At 43.6% G+C, this 22022-nt stretch overlaps 1 protein-coding gene across 1 annotated transcript in view; it reads right to left on the bottom strand.

Moving 5' to 3' along the window:
• The window catches only part of LOC138264485 (sodium- and chloride-dependent neutral and basic amino acid transporter B(0+)-like), a 385904-nt gene that overhangs the window by 12592 nt on the left and 351290 nt on the right, over positions 1 to 22022 (bottom strand). The window lies entirely within an intron of this gene.

Below are 22022 nucleotides of genomic sequence, written 5' to 3'. Positions count from 1 at the left end.
CAGTTTAAATGAGTTAGTCTGTTCATAATGCTGGTAAAAGAGTGGATGCAGTCTTCTTAGGCTGTCCACTGCACTCAACTGGCAGTGCAAGTGTCCAATCACTAATACGAACATACTTGTGCCTCAAATATACATCGTTTAGGGCCTGTACCTCAATTCGCTCTGCAACTGCAGAACCTGTTTGTGGGATTTACTTACATTTTTTAACAGGTCCAGTTAAGTTTAAGCTCAGGCCTGAAGAGCCAGGGTCACAAACATTAAGCAAATGAATGGCCAACATATAAAAAAACAAGAGTTCCTTAAATTAAACTTCAGACCCAACCCGCCACTTTTTGTAACACAAAAAATAATGAACATATTTTCACCAACCCCAAAAGGCTCTATTCTAAGTAAATTTCTAGTTTCATACCAAGTTTATTGTAATTCCATTCAGCGTTTTGAGGTTGATTAGGTAACTCACGTTTGTCCTTTTCACAGAATTCCCTCAGTAGCCCTACCTTGAACTCCTGTGCATAAAATTGGACATGCTGAGGTTTTGCCAAATATACCAGGCAGGTGATGAGCAGATCCTCACAACACAGTGCCTCCAAAGCTCCAGGTTCTCCTTCATGATATAAGGAGGCACAGCTCCAACAACTTTGAGACAGTTCTTCAGTGTCCATGTCTGGATCATCCATTTCTTGTCTTATACTATAGCCCTCATTAGGAGTTTGGTGGGCTGCGGAGGCTGCCCGCCAAACTCTTCCTGCCCTCAGACCACCTGTGCGGCCTGAACCCCGCCGGCCCTAATAGGACTTCACCGCAGGGCGGGCAGGCGGAAACAGTGTTTCTACCCGCCGGCCCTGCGGTGAACAGGGCCTTAACATTGAGGCCAGCTCCTAATAGAGCCGGCACCAATGTGGCGGTGTAGAGGGTGCAGCAGCACCTGTCATGCATTTTGCTGCCCATAATTCAGGCAGTGGAATGCACAATGGGGCTGTGCATAGGGGCCCCTCAATTCCCCCATTCCACTAGCCTTTCCATGGCTGTGTGAACCACCATGGAAAAGCTGGTGAATGGGGACTCCTAATCCCCAGGGCGGAAGGTTGTGAAACCACTGGGACTGTCAGGCTGCCGGCTTGCGGCAGCCTGGTGGTGTTGATTGTCCGATCGCGGCGGCTCCGCCACGGTCATAATGTGGATGTCCCACCGCCAGCCTGTTGGCTGTGGGACCGCCACTATGAGTCTGCCGGTCATGCGGCCGCCTGATTGGTAATGACCACCTATGCGATGTTAGTTGTTTTTTTGACTGAAATTAATGTAATTTAATTGCACACCTTGAGACGTGGTGCCTAGTTTTCTGTCATTTTCTAAAGGGTATAGTACATTTCCCCCTGTCCTTTGAAAAGGCCAACATGCCTTCACTTTTTGTCCATCTTGTGGAAAATATGACTCAAAAAAGGACGAATATGTGCTTAACTTGCTTTTTTTTATATCTTCCATACAAAAGTTCCATGTCTACCAGACAACATACATCGCATAAACATACAAGAATTTATTCTCAAAAGCAAGGAGCATTCAAGAGCAATTTCAGAAAAAGAAATAAAATCACCAATTTCGGCATTCCTAGATGCTCAAAGGCAACCACGTCTGAAGTGAGAGTTGATTTGACATCAAGATATCTCATGTTGAGGTCCTTTTCAAAACGATCGCTATATACGCCGTCAAGATATACTGCATTTACAGCAACAAAGCTGCTCTGTCCAAATCACTGCCTTACGCAACAGTATAAAACATTATAAAAGCGGCAACTTTCGTTTGTCCCTTCAAAGAAACTGACTGAAGGACCCGGTTGACAGCCACCTGCTCATAAAGATAATGGCTCTTCTGTCTCATAAAATACTCAAAAGACCGATCATTGCCATGCGTCCATCGTATGTGCCAATGGTAGGAATCCTAATTCTGGTTCCATATTTTTAGCTTGATAAGAAGACTTTCAGGCTTCTAAGAGGAATGAAACTGCAAAAGATAAGGCCACCTCTGATTCATCATTTGGTGCTTGTACACCAGCGTCTCCTCTGCAGCCAGATCACCAACAAGACAGACTCATGTTGATGACATTATGACTTTCTGTAGGTTCTGGCATGGGTAGCCACGTTGTATAAAATTGCTATGGAAATGCCACAACTCTGCTCCGTGTATTTTTCAAAATGTTGCATTAGAGACCCAACATGGTTCTTTTCAGTGCTTGAAGTGGAAAAGTAGAAGGGCAGATGCTCGCTATCCCAAAATAGACTTTTGCAACTGAGAAGTACCATACTCTTCAGTTAAACATATATCTCCTGCTGTGACGTGCTAGTACACTTTTAAGTGAAACAGGAGCAGGTGCTCATTAACTGGTAGTAACTTAACGTATTGCCACAACGGATAAAATCCATCACTAATGCATCAGCACAATTTATCCTAACCCATCCTTAAAATCCTGCTTCACAATAAATATATAAAATGTATTTCCTACTGCCCTACTGCAACATCAAGATAACAAATTTCGGAGGGAAGCCTCATTGCGTCCAACCTTGAAAATGTTAATTATTTTGAAAATAGAGGGCTTAAAAACTTGATACAGACGGGAAAATAAAAAAAATAGTCCATAAGTAGGTGAGACAAGGAGCCTTTTACTTTCAGGGAAAGTCCAGGCAAAATCCATTACTATCCCGGAGAGCATTAAACCATTTAGAGGTTCGAAAAGATTGGTCTGCACCCACTCTCACTTTTAAGATTGCATTCCTTAACCTGGGGTCTAGTACGGGCCCAAATTGGGAAAGACCGTGTGCTGGCCTAGTGTATTTAATGTGAAGTTTATGGAAGGTGTCTCCCACAAATAAGCCAGGTCCAAAGTACTGCCAACCTTACCCAGAGATTCTCTGGGATTGTTTAGCGGGGAAAGGGGACAAAGTTTCAATTGTTCCCCAAAGAGAATGCATTTTTTCAAAATCTATTAACCTGGCCCTAACTTCCCTTTCCCACATCCTTTCAATACCAAGCATTTCTTCCTAACATTATCTAGAAACCTTTAGAGCTGTGCTATTGCTCAATAGCTTATTGAGACATCTTAGGAGACTGGAGTTCGCCAGCAAATTCCAGGAAACTGGATTCAATTCCCTTCTTATGTCCTAAACCCTGGTTCATCCTCCTGAGGGCGGCCCATTCCAGAAGATCACAATTGCAAGAAGGATCAAGAGCAAGTACCTCTGCTCCATAAAGCCCTAGAGGGGGTATTTTCCCTTCATAAGCCCTCATTAGCGGTATAAGGGACAAGCCACTATATATCTGGTTTAATTGGATCTCTTTCATTATACTAGGAAAAATAGAATAATTAAAAAGGCAGAACAAAACCAACAGTTACACTATAGTACTAAACAGAACAGGTGCTTGCTCCCACTTAGACTATATGAGCAATCCCATAGATAGAATTATAGAAGTTATGAACAAATGGGGTCTCCAACGGAAAAGTAACCAACTCTTTTCAGGTGTTTAGTTCTCATATGCCAAACAGTTTCTAGATGTTTCAATACAGAGAATGGATGGTCTCGAATTTACAGATCCTCAAGTCTTCCTGGATATAGCGTACATCCAGCGAAGGACAAACCAGTTTAATCCACCGTGTCCTATGCCTTGCATAGACAGTACAAAAAAACAATAAGTGTCCTCTATTTCCTCAACCCCGTGGCAGGTTGGACACTGCTTTGAGTCAATGCCTTTTCTCTGCCATATAATGTTGATAGAGGCTATCGGAAATATGCATAACCTCAATTTTAATGTACAAGCTTCTGGTTGAGATCTGGAAGCTATAGTCCAGCCATTCTTCAAATTTCAGTTCTTGTTGCATTGCCAGGAAAACACTTGTCAGTCTTCCTGATGGTGTAATCGGTTGAGTATTCTCCCATTCACAAAACCAGAAACTTTCCTTCATGATTCTTATCAAATTGGGGATGGTATGAGAGCTGTAACAATTTGCACTCAGCCCTAAAGCTGACAGAAAACTCCTAATATACCCTTATCTTTGAATCTTATACACTGATGGGTTTCCTAGGATGTGTGCTGTGAACAAATTCAAAGCCATGGAAGAATTAGTTTAATTTTATTATGTCCGACAATATGCTTCAAGGATAGGTCTTGTCTCAGTGGCATTATCGGGAATATATATACATATATAGCTTTTTTATAAATATATACACATACTGTTTGAGACAGGGGAAACTGGGTGGAAAATAGAATGCCTAGCAAACCTTAATATTGGCACTGAATTTGTTTTTAACAAGAACGTATTCTTTGCAGTTTGGGAAGACTAGGACTTAGAACCTGAGAGCCTGGCACCAAAATAGTAATGAAAATCTGATACTCTCTCCAAGGAGGTGTTGCCTAGTGTTAGCATATCCCTGAAGTATTTGTGCAGGTTTAAAGCCATAAACTATGTTTTATGTGCATTGATCCCTAGGACATTGGTAATACAAAAGGAAGCAAATCTCTCTGATTAAGTCTGCAGCCCACCTGGTGTTTTGTAAGCTAAGAGAGTTTCATCCCCAAATAATAAAACAGTGATTTTCAAGCCGGCCAGGGTGAGGGAATCTTTGACAATTTCTCAAATATTCCAAACAACCATTTATAAAAAATAAAAAAGAGTGGGGTCCAGAATGCAGCCCTGATGCATAACTTTACTGACTGGTATGTTCCTGGTTAATTCACCATATGAGCCTGTATGAAATTATTTGTGTGTAACATCCAGTAAAGCTTCCCCCTTGGGATCATATTAAAGGCTGTCTTAAAATCTATAAAGGTCACACACAGATTATCCTGGTTGATATCCACTGACTTCCACCTGAGCATAATCAGACTAAATACCTGATCCCAAGTCCTAGTCCTTGGTCTAAAACCAGCCGGGAAAAGTCTAAAAACATAATTTTTCAACATCCACAGGTCAGTTTATCTGGGACTTGTTTGCAGAAAATCTTCTGTAAATTGTCAATTAATCTGAATGGCTGGTAGTTATCTGGTGTACTATGGCAACCCTTCTTGTAAATAGGTTTTATTTCTGCACCTTTCTATCTGGTTGGAACAGAGGCTCCAGCGACAATAGCATTGGAAAATTAGTTAATATAAGGTACCCCATCAGAGGGCTCCAACTCTATAAATCTGTGGGAATTCTATTTAGTCTGTGTGCCTTTCCAGCTCTCTGGGCTACACAGTGCCAAGAAAGTTACTGTCTGTCATCCAGAATTTAAGAGCATGAAAAGTTCTAGCCGTCGACTTCTTTGATGGGAGAGAAATTTCTGTCTCGAGGGAGTGCTGATCAAAAGGGAGAGACATAATGTCAGCAATGCCGTTGTTTTCAGACACCCCAAAAATGCTTCACTTAATAGGAGCCGACTATAACCCTCTAAAATGCTCGACCTACTCTTGGGGCAGGATGTAGGTTTCTGGTTTCATAAGAAGTTTCCAATCCCCATGGGCTAGGATATGCCAGAATATTTTGATATCCCAAGAAAAAGGGTCCCTACTAGGTCCTCCCAGATTCTTCTTTTCTCAAGCAACTTTGGGTTTATCCAGAGTATTTTTGTATACAATCCTAGCCTCTAAGGCACTAATTGTATGCCTTTGTTTGATAGCATTGAGAAGTGTGTTTTTACCCTCTCTGCAATTTCTATTGAACCAAGTTTGGGGAACTATCCAATTATTGGATGTCTTTTCAAAGTATTTTAAAAAAGAACCTTTTAAACTCTACAAAGAGTTTAACATGAGTTACGAGTAAAGAGGGTGCATTCTCCAAAATCTGATTAAAGTAGAGGAGAAATGGGACAAGGCTTTTACACAAGGCAGCAGTAGCAGATGGATATTTTCATACATTTTCCCATTTTACATTCCATCTGTTATAATTAAAAGATAAATCTACTGAATCAGTTTTCAGAAGGGTCACATGTCCCATTAATCAAAGAGTTGTTAAGGTGGAGGATCAAAGGATTGTGGTCACTCTCATTCCTTGAGACCATGCTAATATCAAAGATTTCAGCGTATAATCTTAGATCCAGAAAAATATAATCAATATTTCTTCTGTATGACCCTCTATTGAATGTTTGATTTGCACAAATACGAAAAGGAGAATGACCATTGTATGCACATAGGCCATGGGAAAGCAAAATACTGACTAATTGTTAGGCAGGTCTTGACAGGGGATGTATCTTAACGGTGGCCTTTAATTCTGGAACACCCCAGTATACATCCTCAGCCCTAGTCAAATCCGTAGATAAGAGAGAGGGTTCAAAAGCTGTGCTAAAATCACCATTAATGATACAAAAAAAATCCCTGCGAAATATATTAAAAAAATTATGAAGTGTCTGGAGTGTTTGGGATTCAACAGTGTTGTAGATGCTTATGTATATACATTATTATTTTTTCTCTTATTTTGGGATTTTTACAGTATAAAGGGCTGCTCCAGGAGTGTTCTGGGGCTAACAGTAACATCTAGCCCAGACGAATAAAAGAACTAACAATCAGATCCAAAAAGCCACGTCTTGAGAAGTTTACAAAAAAAAAAAATATCCTCTGTGGCCCTAAGTTCTAATGGAAGAGCATTCCATGTAATAGGAGCATTTCATGGAATAGGAGCTACTGTCCCATTTGTTCCTCCTAAATTTAGGAATGATCATCAGCAAGGAACTGGAAGACCCAAGTGAACCTAATCGGTTGATACAGAGTAAACCTGTTGGGCAGGTACTGAGGGCCATTATGATAAAAAGCTATATGAGTAAGAACTAGGCCTTTAAACCTGACACGTTCTTTCACAGGAAGATAGGGTTTTAAAGCTGGCTGAATGTGAGCTCTCTTGGGGAGAGGCAGCAAGAGATGGGCAGCAGCATTCTGCACAAGCTGCAATCTCCTTACAAGGTATGCAGGCAACCCTCCTATAGTGAGTTAGCACTGATTATTAGAGAACTATATAACACTATGTATTTTTCAACTTTTAGATATTTTGAGCAACGTGATCCCTAAGTAGGAGTGTGATTACATTTGTTCTCCACAACGGTCCTTTAAGCCATATTGGGGTTTTATTCCGACCTGACTGATCCATAATTCTCTCCACATCAGCTGGACTGCAATTTTTCCTAGTTTTACCAACCAGGTTGGTGTATTCTAGATGTATTCATTTGTTCCTCTTCACTGCTCTGGCCCTTGCTCTCTTTATTCCTAATTAGTTTCTTCTTTTCTTTCACAACACATTATTGTTGAAACGCTGTTAACATTTGAAAGCGAAACCTGGCTTGTGATTTAATACATGATTTTCTATGAATTTATTTTTTAAATCTTAAGTTCATGTAGTAAAATCACATATTTTTCCCCTATATGCTGTCTCCCATTTTTCTTTTTTGTGTTCCACATGCGCTGTTCACAGCCACTGGTTCATGAGCACTACGTGTTCACCCTTTCTTTATTCACTGCACTTATTGTTGATTGATGTTGATGCTGCCATATATTCTCTTGCTTACTGATTTCATAATATGAATGCAGTAATCTACCTGGAGCTTCCTTTTTGTGTTCTTATTCAGTAGATGTTAATTATATTCTTTTAGTGATACCTGTTGGGACATTGTTGCAGATATCATACAAGGGTCTTAACTTTACCTCTTCCCCAGTGGCTTGTTCTGTTATATGGAGCAACTGGCTGGTTGCAAGGGTTTCTGCATATATACTACATTTTGGTCTAATTACTCATATCTTATTGGGCTTTGTCTGTGGTACTTATCACCACAGTATGTCCTGAAGGGAAACACCAAATTATTCAGATGAACATATAAATAAGATCATTAGTGGTTCTCCTCCCCTTTCTAGTACTTCGGTCACTACAGCAGCCAATACATCTCGAGCATTATTAGACAGATTGGAGAAGCTTAGGAAAAAACAAATATGTACTTGTCTCCATGGATGTATGCTCATGGATTACCTCGAAGATTAACTCGGAGATCGGGCCTCCAAATCCGTAATACCCCAGCCATTGTTACTGAAGATCGAAGTTTCGGTCTTAATTTAGTAATGTGGCTACCACTTGCTCAAGACATTGGATGATTTTTGGGATGAACACCGCTTTGGAGCATAGCAGAAAAGAACTAGAGCAGATTGCCGAGTTGGCAAAACGTATTCTTGAAAACGACACAATTGCAGACACTAAGGCCCTCATTCCAACCCTGGCGGTCATAGACCGCCAGGGTGGCGAATGACGGAAGCACCGCCAACAGGCTGGCGGTGCTTCACACGTCATTCCGACCGCGGCGGTACAGCTGCGGTCGCCCATCCGGGTCCGGCGGTTTCCCGCCAGATTAGCCCCGGCTGGGAGAATCCTCCATGGCGGCACTGCAAGCAGCACCGCCATGGGGATTCCGACCCCCTTCCCGCCAGCCTGTTTCTGGCGGTTTTCACCGCCAGAAACAGGATGGCGGAAACGGGTGTCCTGGGGCCCCAGGGGGCCCCTGCACTGCCCATGCCACTGGCATGGGCAGTGCAGGGGCCCCCTAACAGGGCCCCAGTATGCTTTTCACTGTCTGCTTAGCAGACAGTGAAAAGCGCGACGGGTGCAACTGCACCCGTCGCACACCTGCAACACCGCCGGCTCCATTCGGAGCCGGCTTCAGTGTTGCAGGCCCTTTCCCGCTGGGCCGGCAGGCGCTCCCTTGGTGGGCGCCCGCCGGCCCAGCGGTAAAGTCAGAATGGCCCCCGCGGCCTTTTGACCGCGGAGCGGCCAATTGGCGGTTCCCGCCAGGCGGGCAGCGACCGCCGCCCGCCAAAGTTAGAATGACCCCCTAAGATCAATACCACCATAGCCACATTTAATATCCATTGAGAAAAACGGAAAATCAACAAGATCCAAAAAGACATTAACAAAATAGCAAAGAAAATACCTACCCCTACTTGAGTGACAACTTCTACAACACTAATCTCTATAATACTTCCAGAGGTTATAACTGGGACAGATTTAAGAATGAATAAGTGAGTCACTTATTCAGATGCCTCTAATACATCTGCTGAGGACTCAGATCTGGGTGCTAGCTCTAGTCTGGATTACATCAGGCTACCCTAGCCACCACAACCCACAGTTTTTTTGCGAGGAGCTGGGGGCGCCGGTGAGGCAGAGGATGAGGGAATTATCATTATGACAATCGGGGGGAATGTCAGACCTGGCGGAAATTCTACCAAAGGGGTCCTCCCCAACAATAATTGCTTCAAAGACTGCCCTGGATTTGGGAATAATCCCTCATGAAGGGTTAACACTGCCTGACACTCAGACCATGCAAATACCCAGAGTGATTTGTTCCCTATCTTTAATCTATTGATACATTTTTTATCCTCTCAAGAAATTGATCTTCTGAGTAGGGGATTATCTTTTGTACCGAGGTAACACACTAAGGGACATATTTATAGTGCCCTAGCGCCATTTTGTGCCACATAAAGATCATTATTTTTTACGTTAATGTCGCCCAACGAGGCCGAAATCCTCATGTCATATTTATAGAGTGGCGCAATGCATGCATTGAGCCATTCTGCAACCCTTTGCCCTACATTATGCCTGCACCAGGCATTTTGTATGCAAAGGGGGTGTTCCCCTGTTAGGGGAGCTGGAAAAAATGGGGCAAAGAAATCTATCTGATTTCCTTGCACCATTTTTTATGCCACTTATTTTCAAGAGCAGGCATTAAAAGGGGGCTTCTATTCTTTTTAATGGCCCCCTGTGTACTCTCCAGGAGTAGCGCCAACATTTTTGCACTACTCCTGCATCAATAGTGTCACATAGAATGGCGCTATTGCCCCCTGCCATATATTAAATATGGGACACACATAGTGGTGGTAGGGGGGTGCTAAGGTGCGCAGGAAATGTGGCACTGCACTCAGTGTAGCGCCACTTTCCATAAATCTGCCCCTAACTTTTTCAATTTATATGATGATTTACTCAAACCTTTCAGACGCATCAGGTTAAGATATTTTTTCTTCAGTAGACCTCAGGATATTGATGCCATGGTGTCCTCTTTTCATTGTCCCTCAACCTTTATTCCTCCATCATCCTCACCACCCCCAGACATTTTACCATTTGACAGGAGGTTCAGGGCATTAGGAAATCCATTGAATATGTGCCCTGCAATTTGACCTTGCAAGAGAGACTTGCCTTTTAGACACTGAAAGAGAATCAACATTTGATCATTAAACTGGCAGATAAAGGGTGGGGGGATTGTTATTATGGATTGTGACGAGTACAGTGCTGAGACTTTTCAACAGTTGTCCGGTACAGACAATTACACCCCTTTAGCTTCAGATCCTCTCTTGGGCATCAAGTCACGCATTAGGGAAGTCACAGACAGGGCACTGGATTTGGGAATCATCTCTGCTAAGGAACATTTTCTCCTTAATACAGCCCACCCATACCCCAATACTACATATTTACTCCCTGAGTTATTTAAAGATTTGAATAACCCTCCTGGTACACCTATAGACTTGGGGTGCGGTTCTGTCACGGAGCCATTAGGCAAATATCTTGATGCAGTCATTAAGGAATTTGTCCCCTCTACATCCATCTGTATGAGGGATAGTATGGGCTTATTTTCTCAGATCAAGATATGCCTTTCAAACCAGACACTGACCTTCTGGTGATTTTGGACACATAGCCACTTTACACCAACATCCCCCAGCTGGAAGGTCTGGAGGTGATTCTGTCTATTCTTGACTCCTGTCCTTTTGCAGCTACAGTCCCCACAAATTCTTGCTGAAGCTACTCAAAATCACACTCACCCATTATTGTTTTTTAGGCCAGGATACCTACTATGCCTGAAAGAAAGGTGTTATAATGAGGGCTTGTTATGCCCCAAACTTTGCTATTTTGTATGTGTACAATTGAGAGAAGACTATAACCCTTTCACCAACAAATCCCTTTTACAATCATGTTGTGTTTTGGAAATGCTATACAGACAATATCCTCATGATCTGGCCTGGGGATTCTGGGTTCTTGGGTGTTTTTGTTAATTGGCTAAAATGCAGGATCAGCTAAAATTCACCTTCGAAGCCCGGAAGGCTGGGTTACACTTTGTGGACCTTTCTCTTAAGATAATTGATAACAAGATCGGTACTAGCTTGTTCAGAAAACTGACGGGAAGGAAAGAACATTCTGATACTTTATTCAAGTAGCTACACTAGGAGTTTGCTTGGCGGATTATCATATGGATAATTTGTCCGAATATGGAGAAATTGCAAGTGGAGAAATTATTTCTTCCATGAAGCGGCCATTTTAGCAGAGAAGTTGATGAGTAGAAGATACCTATGTCACCTGGTTAAACGTTTCTTGAAGCAGGCTTGTTTTTGGCCAAGAGAAGTTGTGCTCTAAAACCCAAGTCACAGACATCTAATAGATGTATTCTTTTTGTTTCTACTTTCTGTCTGAGTAATCAAGTGAGCAAAGTGATCAGAAGAAATGGGGAGTTTTTATGTGATCACTATTTTTACACAACCCCCTCTTTTTTTCTACAAGAAAGGTAGCAATTTGGGTGACCACCTTGATGGACACTCAAAACTACCATCAATCAGTCCGTTATCACCACCTGGGGTTTACCACCAATAGTTGGTCATTTCAAATGTCAGAATTGCGCTGCCAGTCCCCAAACCTTGAATACTACGGAGTTTAGGGTTGGTCCCAAATATTTCCTTTGAGACAGTTTAGTAAATGCCGGACTAGTAATGTAATTTATGCCATTTCCTGTCAGTGCGATTTACTCTACATAAAACAAACCACACAGATGGTAAAGACTTAAATTATACAACCCAAGATCAGAATCTGTTTAAGGATGGAAAATGCCCCTTGGTCTCTCAATTTTTGATTTATAATTGCTACCTCATAAATACTGTTTTCCCTTAACATGGAGCCTTTACATGGACTTTTTACATGAACTGTTGCTGCTTTTTGTCCTTTTCAATATGATGCTGCCTATAATCAACGTCATATGAAGACATGAATGTATTTTTTGTTCTTTTGAATTATTTGCAACTTCATATACATAATAATTGACTACTGTGAAAATGTATATTTAACTTTCATAATATGTACATTCTCTGAACTGTGTATAATTATTCTTTCTTGAGTTCTGTAATTCTATGATTTTCCTAATTTTCTATCTTGCCTTATCTTTCATTATTCATTTTGAGAGAGATTTAAGGGCCATTGTGTTTTTTTTCCGTTTTTCCCCTTCTCTTGACCAGGGCTGATATTTAGTTAAATTATTTGGTTACAGAGTTAAGGTAATTTTTAATCTTGTTGTTAGACATGGATTGCTTGTTTTTTTCATTGACACCCAAGACGTTTGTTATTATGTAGGTCATGCCTGACAATTAATTTTACATTTGCCATGTGAAATAATCTGGGCCGAGGCGGTGAGTCAAGAAGAGAAATAGTTTATTTCCAAGAAAGACCGGGAGGGAGACACCACAACCGCCGCTGCCTCCTCCACGCTCTGTTTCTCCCTCTGGTTCTGTTCTACTCGCCCACACGCTGGAATCCTCCTTCGCACGGCGCGTGGAACAGAATCCACCAAGATACTACACACCCCCTTCCATCAAAAATAAAATAACAACATCATACTATACATGAAAACTTTAACCTAACATGAATAGATATATGATAAATAAATGTAATACATTGATACATAATAACTAATTGTAATGAATAAAATTATTGATAATACAAACAAAGTATACTCTAAGTAGAAGCACCTTACAATGTTACTGTTCGACAAAGTCATCAAATCTCTTAGGCCTTCTCAACACCGACTTGTCCCTCACCTTCACACCTTCATGCTCACTCCTATTCAATGTGGGTTCACTAGTACTGGTATCATCATCTACAGTGTTTCCTGATTTGTTTCCCATATTCAACAACTTCTCCTGACTAAACAATACAGGCACCTTTATAACCTTTCCACGGTTCCACACATTAAAATCACTCAGCAACATGGCATACTTGTACACTTTTCTCACCTCCAAACGCTCTGAAAATGTAGACTCCCCTTTAGCTGTCCATGCTCCCTTCATTACTCGCACCCAATCACCAACTTTGTAATTACCAGGTATTTCACTCATATTAAACTTCTTACTCTCCACACCTTTTGACAACATTGCCCTCGGTTTTCTACCTCTCATGACCTCGAAAGGTGACTTCCCCGTCAAACTATGGGGCGTAGTGCGGTAAGACCAAACTAGGTCATTCACTGCCTTCCGCCAATTTATACCATTATAGATCGCTAATTGCAGCCTCTCTTTCAGTGTCCTGTTCCACCGCTCCACCAAACCATTACTCTGTGGGTAATAAACAGATGCTCTGATGTGCTCTATGTCAAATTTGCATAAAAACTATTTCATAACATTTGATACGAATTGCACACCATTGTCTGAAACTATCATCTCAGGGATTCCTTCTGAACCAAATAAATCCGTCAAGAACTCCACAACACACACAGTATTTATGTTTTCTCCAATTTTCACGACCGGCCACCTGGAAAAATAGTCCACAACCACTAAAGCATATTTAGGCACACTTCCCAAAATATTAAACGGGCCCATAATATCAATGGTTATTCTTTTCCACAGCCCATCCGATTTATCAGACACAACAAGATCACTTTTAACAACCTTTTGAGACTTGTCGCTCCATGCACACAACACGCACTCCCTCACATGATGTTCCACATCCCTATCAAGCCCTGGCCACCAGTACTCCGATCTGACCCGCCTTTTTGTTGCGCTCATTCCAAGATGGCCCTCATGAGCCAATTTCAACACTCGTTCCCGCAAGACAGTAGGAACCACCAACAGCTCACCCCTGAACACCACTCCATTCACCATACACAACTCTACACCAACTTGACGGAAGTACTCTGCATCGCAAGAAGCACCACCTCTATTTGGCCACCTTTCTTGGCAATAACCCATCACTTCTTGCAGCACAACAACTTTTTGAACCTCAGACACCCATTCTTCATGTGAGATTCTGCCTTCTGTCACACATCCTACATCCACACTTACAGAGGCTATGAGTTCATCAAGTTCAGGTTCACCCTTTCCACCCAGAACTGAACGCACAGGAAGCCTGGACAGACAATCAGCCAACACATTCTTTTTTCCAGGAAAATACACCAAATCATAATTGTACTCCAACATCCTGGCCACCCAACGAGCTATTCTAGGTGTGGCCCTACCCGCCCCCTTTGTTGAAAATACTTCTACTAATGGACGATGATCAGTAAGAATCACAAATTTCAAACCCCAGACATACTTGCGGAAATGGTCAACACCTCACCAACACACCAATGCCTCCTTTTTGATGGTGAAATAGTTCATTTCTGACTAACTCAACGGTCTGGAAGCATATGCAATTGTCACTTCTTTTCCCCCTCTTCTTTGCATTAATACCGCTCCCAGCCCCACGGAACTGGCGTCTGTATTGATAATGATCTCATCCCTGGTGTCAAATGGTTTAATAGCTGGAGCTGAGGCAATTTGTTTCTTCAACAAACAAAACTCCCTCTCACAACTCTCGCTCCATACAAATTGCTCCCTCACGCATAACAACTTCCTCATGTGTACAGTCTTGTCGGCAAACTTGGGAATAAACTTTGAGTAATATTCCGCTAGGCCTAAAAACAACCTTAATTGATCTTTGCTGGCTGGAGAAGGTGCGCCTTATATTGCGTTATTAAGTTTAGGCAAAATCCCATCTTTGTTAATGCAATGATCCAAATACTCCACCTCCGGCACACTCAATATGCATTTCTCCAATTTGATCCTCAGCCCGCTCTCCCTTAAAACACTCAACACCTTTCTCATAGCTCCATCATGTTCTTTCTGGTCTCCACCAAACACCAGGATATCATCTTGAAAATAAGTAACACCTGAGATATCAACTCAACTTATTGTTCGCTATATTCTCTTGCTTACTGATTTAATAATATAGATGCAGTAATCTACCTGGTGCTTCGCTTTTGTGTTCTTATTCATTATACGTTATTTTGTTCTTTTATTGATACCTGTTGGGACATTGTTGTAGATATCTTAAAATTAGTCAAAGCATTAGGAGTTTTATGGTCTGACAAAAAGAGGAGTTGCATATTGTCAGCGTGCAAAATAATTTGTATACTAAATGATGCAACCAGAGTTGCTAAGGAGGTTATATACACACTGAACAGTGTGGAGCTGAGTCACTCCAAAACCCAATGCTTTGGGATCTGATGCAAACAGGACCATCCAAAATGATTGGAGCCTCTCTGCCAAAAAAGAACACAGCCATGCCAGGACTGGGCCACCCACGCCTACAGCACTGAGACGCTGAAGAAGAGTGGAGCGCAAGCTGCGGATCGATCCAGAAGAACCAGTGCAACCTGCTTCCCCTAATCCACCTCTTGCTTGATCATGTCTGCTACCTCCAACAAACTAGTCTTGGTGCTGAAGCCCAAGGGAAAGCCCGACTGAGAGGGATGGAGTAACTTATTCTGCTCTGAAAAGGCAGACAGCTGTTTATTGATAAGTGTCTCCATTATCTTGGCAAAGGCTGGAAACAGAGAGATAGAGCAGTATTTGGCAAGGATGGATTTATCAGCCAATGTTTTTTTAAAGTAGTGTAATTAATTTTGCTTGTTTCTAAATACTGGACACTGTGGCTAAACAAATTTACTGATTTAGAAGCTGATTTAGGAGAAAATTGATAGCATCACTGTTAGAGACCAAAATATAGGGGGGAATAGTGACCCACATTTGCACGATTTGAAGGCAAGAGCAGAGTCTTCTAGTGAGATGGAAGCATATTCCTGCCAAAGTTGGCCATCAAGAGGTACTGCAGCCTACTGCAGAGCTGAGGAATAATTGGTACTCAATGGGACCTTATTCCCAAGAGGTAGGGAGTCCACAATGGTTTTGATTTTGTGTGGTTTATGTCTAATGGGTCTATTTGAACTTTAAAATTCAGATTGAGCATCGTTACTGGCTCTGTGACATTAATTTAGGGCCATTTTGTATTTGCATTTATCAGTAGGGAGGTACTGCTGCCTGCAATTTCTTTCCCATTTCATACACGTTTTTCATAATACCGTCAGCTTCTCATTAAACCAAGGTGCTTACTGATGTTGTATAGAGGATTTGGCCTCTCTGGGTTTGATCGGAGCAATCCCATCAGCCGCTTGAACAAGCCAAGAACTAACTACCCTGGTGTAGGCCTCCTTATCACCACTCATATGAGGAGGATACAAACTCAGTACAGTACTAAGCTCCTCCGAAGACACACTAGCCCAATCAAGATGCAGTAGAGCATAATGTATACTGTGCATCCGGGTCCCATAATCCAGGAGCGAGTGAAAATAAATAAGGGCATGATCAGACCAGGTCAAAGGTTTTATTTCAGACACAAGATCTTGCAATTGGAAAATACAGTGTCTAAGATGTGACCCGCTATATGAGTGGGCTGGGGAACAAACTGCTGCATATCCCAAAAAGATATATTTTCCAGAAGAAGTTGGCCATATCGGAATGTGAATCAACATGAATATTCAAGCCCCCCAGGACTGTAAGATTAGAATATTTTAGCATATATTTTGAAAGGTATTCATCTAATGAAGACAAAAAAATCCCTGGCATTCCTGGCAGGGTGGAAGAACAAGATGCCAGCTAGGCTTTTGTTGTCAGAAAGAGAGGAACAAAAGCCCATGGATTCTGCACCCACAAGTTCCTTAGTTTTAAACATAATGCATTTGTGAGTGCTTATAGATAATAGCGATCCCGACACCTTTTTTCCAAACTCTATCCAGGTGCAGCATAGAATTATCTTCTGGAATAGCCAGTGCCACATCAGGCATGGAACTGTCTGGCATCCGGGTCTTAGTCAAGAAAAATATAGCACCTTTATCCTTCCACAAAACTTTGTGAATATGCATAAGGGGCCATATGAGTTACGAGGTGGGAGGACCATTGGAGGAGCCTATAAAGTAACCAGACAATGCTGAAAGACTTGAGGTAAGGGAAAACCCAGAGAGTAAAATCTACTGGGCAGGAGGACTCCATTCTCAGGGAGAACAGTTCAGCCACAGTATAGGTCATCCGCTGACCTTTGGAAGGAAAATGGGAAGCAAGGCTGGCGCTGAGTGCAGGCTGAGCATGGACAGGTGCAGAGGGGCTTGCATTAGACTTGCCTTCGGCACACTGGTGGGCACCCTCTGCACATGTCCAATGCACGTCCGCTTACCGGCTCGCTCTATAATGAGCACCAGCATTGACAATAGGCTCAGGCACTAGACTGCTAGCCAACCCAAAATGGTGGCCGGAGTGGTGTAAAACAAATGAAGAGCCCCCTCCACCCTCTTCAAATAAAGTGCACACTGCATTCTCAAGGTACAGGGAAAAAACTGTTCCTCTAACAAAGATTTCCTCATACAGGGCACGAAAAAATAGTGCAAATGTGGCAAAACGACCGTTAGTGCAACAATCACATAAAATATGCATTAAGAGAAGTTTCAGGTCTTGAAACAGATCAATCTTTAGAGCCAGTATATGTGGGTAAGTAGTGAAAATCTGTTTGATTGAACAATTCAGGTTAATTTTATCTCAGATACATAAGCAACCTGGGGCCAAACCTGAAGAAAGGTTCAGGGCTGGAAGGCAATAGATTTTAATATAATTTCTATGAGGAGTGTCTATGGGCCAGGTTTCTACCATCATACAAAGATCAAATCCGTCTATTAACTGTCCCCCGTCTGAAACATTGATTTCAGATTTAATACCAACAGAGAGCAGCTAGTAATGCTGCTCCCTCTGGTTGGGAGCAATATTTTGATCTGCTTCCCTGCCCGAATCAAATCAAAAGTCCACTCCCAGTAGGCGGGAACATTTTCAGTGCTACTGCCAGCTGGGAGTGGACTTGGTTTGGTGGGTGTTAGACCTGACAGCATTAGGGTGGTCACCCCTACCTTTTTGCCTGCCTCCCTCCACTTTTGAGATACTGTTGTTGCTGTTTTTTATACTCTGCACACTGTTTTAGCTGGTTGGACTGCACGCACTTTACCACTGCTAACCAGTGTTAGAGTGCATATGCTCTCTCCCTTAAAACATGGTGACATTAGTTCATACCCAATTGGCTTATTTGATTTACTTGTAAGTCTCCAGTAAAGTGCACTACATGTGTCCAGGGCCTGTAGATTAAATGCTACTAATGGACCTGCAGCACTGGTTGTGCCACCCACGTAAGTAGCCCCTTAACCATGCCTCAGGCCTGCCACTGCAAGGCCTGTGTATGCACTTTCACTGCCACTTCGCCTTGGAATTTAAAAGTACTTGCCAAGCCTTAAACTAGTGGTTCCTAATCTGTGCACCGCAGCACCATGGTGTGCCGTCAAAACTAGCCAGGGGTGCGGCTCGCAGTTTAACAACCACTGGCCTACCAGCTCCTCAAGGCACAGTGGGAGCAGGAGAGAAACTTCCAGGCTGAATGAAAGCAGCCTGTGCAGCAGTTGCTTTGCTATGCTGCACGGCAAAACGCATTTGTGCTCTGGCGGGCGCACCCCTTGGAGACACTAATATTATAAAGCGTAAGCCCAGCCTCAGATGATGGTTCCAGCTGTACTGCAGTTATTTTATCCAAGTGTTCCTGGTCAGCACCTCTCTGGGCCCCTTTTCGCGCCCAGTGTGTTTCCGCACAGAGAGAGCAGGTCACAGACCATCATATACGTGCTTTCAGCTCCAAAACGAAATCGAAACTGGCAGCAGCAGCCTCTAGTAATGTTATTCAGAAATAAAACCATTTTTTAATGTTATCTTGTGCTCCATATTTGCATGTTTTAGGTCATATTACTTCTGGGGGGGTTTCCATGCTGCTTGTGCTCACACCAGCGGCATGTTGCTGTAGGGTGGCTACTAGTGTATGCATGTGGCAGGGTGTCTGGCACTATCTCACCTGAATCAGATCTTCTCCCGCAGCCTGCGAGGAAGATGCTGTGGAAACGTGAGCCGATTCGAGGTATTTGGGCCTCCCCATGTGGGTTGGTCTGATAGAGAAATTAACCTGTCGCACTATTTTTCTAACCTATGTTACTTACGTTTGAAATTACAGTGGCCTGCCCTCACACAATGGATTTACAAATCCCCTACTGGGCATGGGCTCCCCGGAGCATAAGGTTATTAAATGAGGCCTAGACACCATTTCTTTTGATCCCGCAGGAGTCCTGCAAGAGTGTAGCATTTTTTGCCTTTTTTTCTTTTTGGCCCAGGAGCGGTCCTTCTGGGCCTACGTTTTCATGGTATGCCTACCCTGCCCCCTTATGTTATTATTTTTTTTTATTCAGGACTGGGTGACTGAGTTCATGAGTCCTGTAATGGCTGCTAGCAAAATTTTTCTCATGTTGCTGGCAGGCAATCCATGTGGTCACTCTTGCGGAGTCTGGATGCCATGGGAGTGAGATTGTCCAAGGTAAAAGTCAGAACGCTCTGTTTTTTAAAATGCCACTCCCAGAAGAATCTGTTGAGACTCTCACTGACCCAACTGTTGAGGTACACAATTATTTTTCAACCTTAACTTCTCAAAAACTACTGAAGGGATTTATACCAAATCACAAAAAAACACAATCTGCTGATCAATATCTAGCTTCATGACAGATTTTGTGTAATTCCATTCAGCATTTTTGCTGTAGGCTTCTCTGAAGAAGCCTGTGGAAAATGCATGTGGATTTTGTGTTTTTAGAACCCCCCTCTTTTCTCCGAACCCGTCTGACATATCACCTCTTAATTTTCAAGGAAGGAGCTGAAGTGGACAAACTTATTCTGAATAGTTTTGTGAAGGTTCTTCAAATGTGGTCAAAGTTGTTAGCAAACTTAAATACTTTGGTTGCTTGAGATAACTATAACAATAATTTTTGAATTTCTATGGTTTTGTGTGTGTAAAATCTGAACCTAACTATAACATCCCTGTAACATATTGAGGGTCATTTTGACCTCAGCGGTCTTTTTTGAAGACTGCAGAGGGACCGCCGTACAGAAGACCGCCAGTGGTGGTGGTTTGCCGCTCGGCCTATTATGACTGTTGGCAGCTCTCCGTCCTTTTACGGATGGAGAGCCGCCAACAGCCATACTGGCAGGATGCGGGGAAGTGGAGGTTGCTCCACCTCCACCGCCACGCCAACACAACACCGCCCAGCGAATCACGTCCTGTTAATCTCCGTGGCGGTGTTCTGTTGGCGGTGTGGTGTTGGTGGAGCTGCCCCCATGGCTCCCGTCCCCTCCCGGAGGATCGTCGGACCAGGAAAGTCGATCGTCCGTGAGGGGAGGGGGGTGGGGGAGGTGTTGTGTGGGTGCATGGGGGTGTGCATGTGTGTATGTAGAGGGGGTGTGTGAGTGCGTGTATGCTTGCGGGGGTGTTGTGTGTATGGGAATGAGTGTGTGTATGTCTGTGGGTATATCTGTATGGATGTGTGCATGTATGTTTGAATGTGGGTGTGCGTGTCTGACTGTGTGTGTGGATGTAGGCATGTATGTCGTCGTGTGTGCGTGTAACTGTGTAGGTGGTGCCTGCGTGCGTTTCGTGTGGGTATGGGTGATGTGATGTTGGGGGTCGGGGTGGGGAGGGGGGCCCTGCCACCTTTGGGGGTTGGCAGGGGTGGTGGGGGGTGTAGGGGAGGGAGTCGGTGGGGGAGGGGGAGACCCCTATCAGTGCCAGGGAAGGAATTCCCTGGCACTGATAGTGCTTACCGCCATGGATTTCATGGCAGTTCAAACCGCTGGAAATCCACGGCGGTAAGCCGGGTCCAAATACCGCCGGCGGTCTAGTGACGGCCGCCGGGCAGGAGACCAGGGTCTCCAGCCCAGTGGTCGTCTCGGCCCTGGCGGGCGGAACGGAGAACCGGCGGATGACCATGGCGGTAACCGCCATGGTCATAATTCCACAAAGTAAGACCGCCAGCCTGTTGGTGGTCTTACCGCCGGTTCTCCGCCTTCTGCCAGGGTCATAATGACCCCCTTAGTTTTTTAGTGAATTACTAAGGTTTTTTAAAATTCTGTTTCCTAACTATAAAGTCCCTCTAACCCTTGTTTTTTCAGTGAATTTCTACAGTGTTTAATGCTATTTCCTAACTTTAATGTCCCTGTAATCTTAGTTTTTTTCAGTGAATTTCTATGGTTTATTTAACGTAAGGTACTATTTAATTACCATACTTTCATCCAACAGCCACTGCGCATGGAGGCAGTTGGCCGCAGGGTCTGCCTACAGCCAGGTCCTACACCTAACCCCCTGCATGCAGTCAACCCCACAATGTTCATAGCCTTGTGGCCATGTGCAGTGGGGGTTGGGGACAAGGCCAGGCCTGCGGCCAAGCCCTGTGGCAAAGCCCCTCACGCAACCAATCCCACTCTGCACATGGCCTTTGAGATGCAGATCCCCTTCCCGGGCTGATTTTGCCTCCTAGAACCCCATTCACCAGCCAAATATTCAAAAGGTAAGAGGGGCTATGTCCCCCTCCTCCCCAGGCTGATTTCAGCTCTGGGGACCCCAATTCTTGGGGCCTGGCCAAATTTGTGAAATCGGCCCATGGAAGGGGGGCACTCATTGACCTCCTCCCCTTTCTGAAAAGCTCAAGAGATGGGGGTTCCTGAGGGCATCATTTGCCTGAATAGGGAGAAGCGTACCCCCTCCCCATAACAACACTGCCAGGGCCTGATAGTTGGGGACTCCAGAGCCAAAATCAGCCTGGGGAGGGGAGTAATGTATGCCCCCACCCCCAAAGACAAATATTTGTACTCCCCCGAACCTGGCCCACCCAGGTGGGGGGGGGTTAAATAAAAGAGGCATAGGAGACTGTGCCTTTTTTTTATTTGCCACTGATCCTGCATTAATTCACAGCAAAATGTTTTTTAAAATGTATTTGGCCCGAGGCAGGGTATCTCTGGGACCCCGCCAGCAGGCCTAGGGGGTCAGGGTATTCCATCCCTGCTCCTTG

The sequence above is a fragment of the Pleurodeles waltl genome, chromosome 2_1 (genome assembly GCF_031143425.1).
Source record: "Pleurodeles waltl isolate 20211129_DDA chromosome 2_1, aPleWal1.hap1.20221129, whole genome shotgun sequence".
Lineage (NCBI taxonomy): Eukaryota > Metazoa > Chordata > Amphibia > Caudata > Salamandridae > Pleurodeles > Pleurodeles waltl.
Note: the sequence above shows the minus strand (reverse complement) of the source record. Positions and strands in the feature narration are given on the sequence as shown.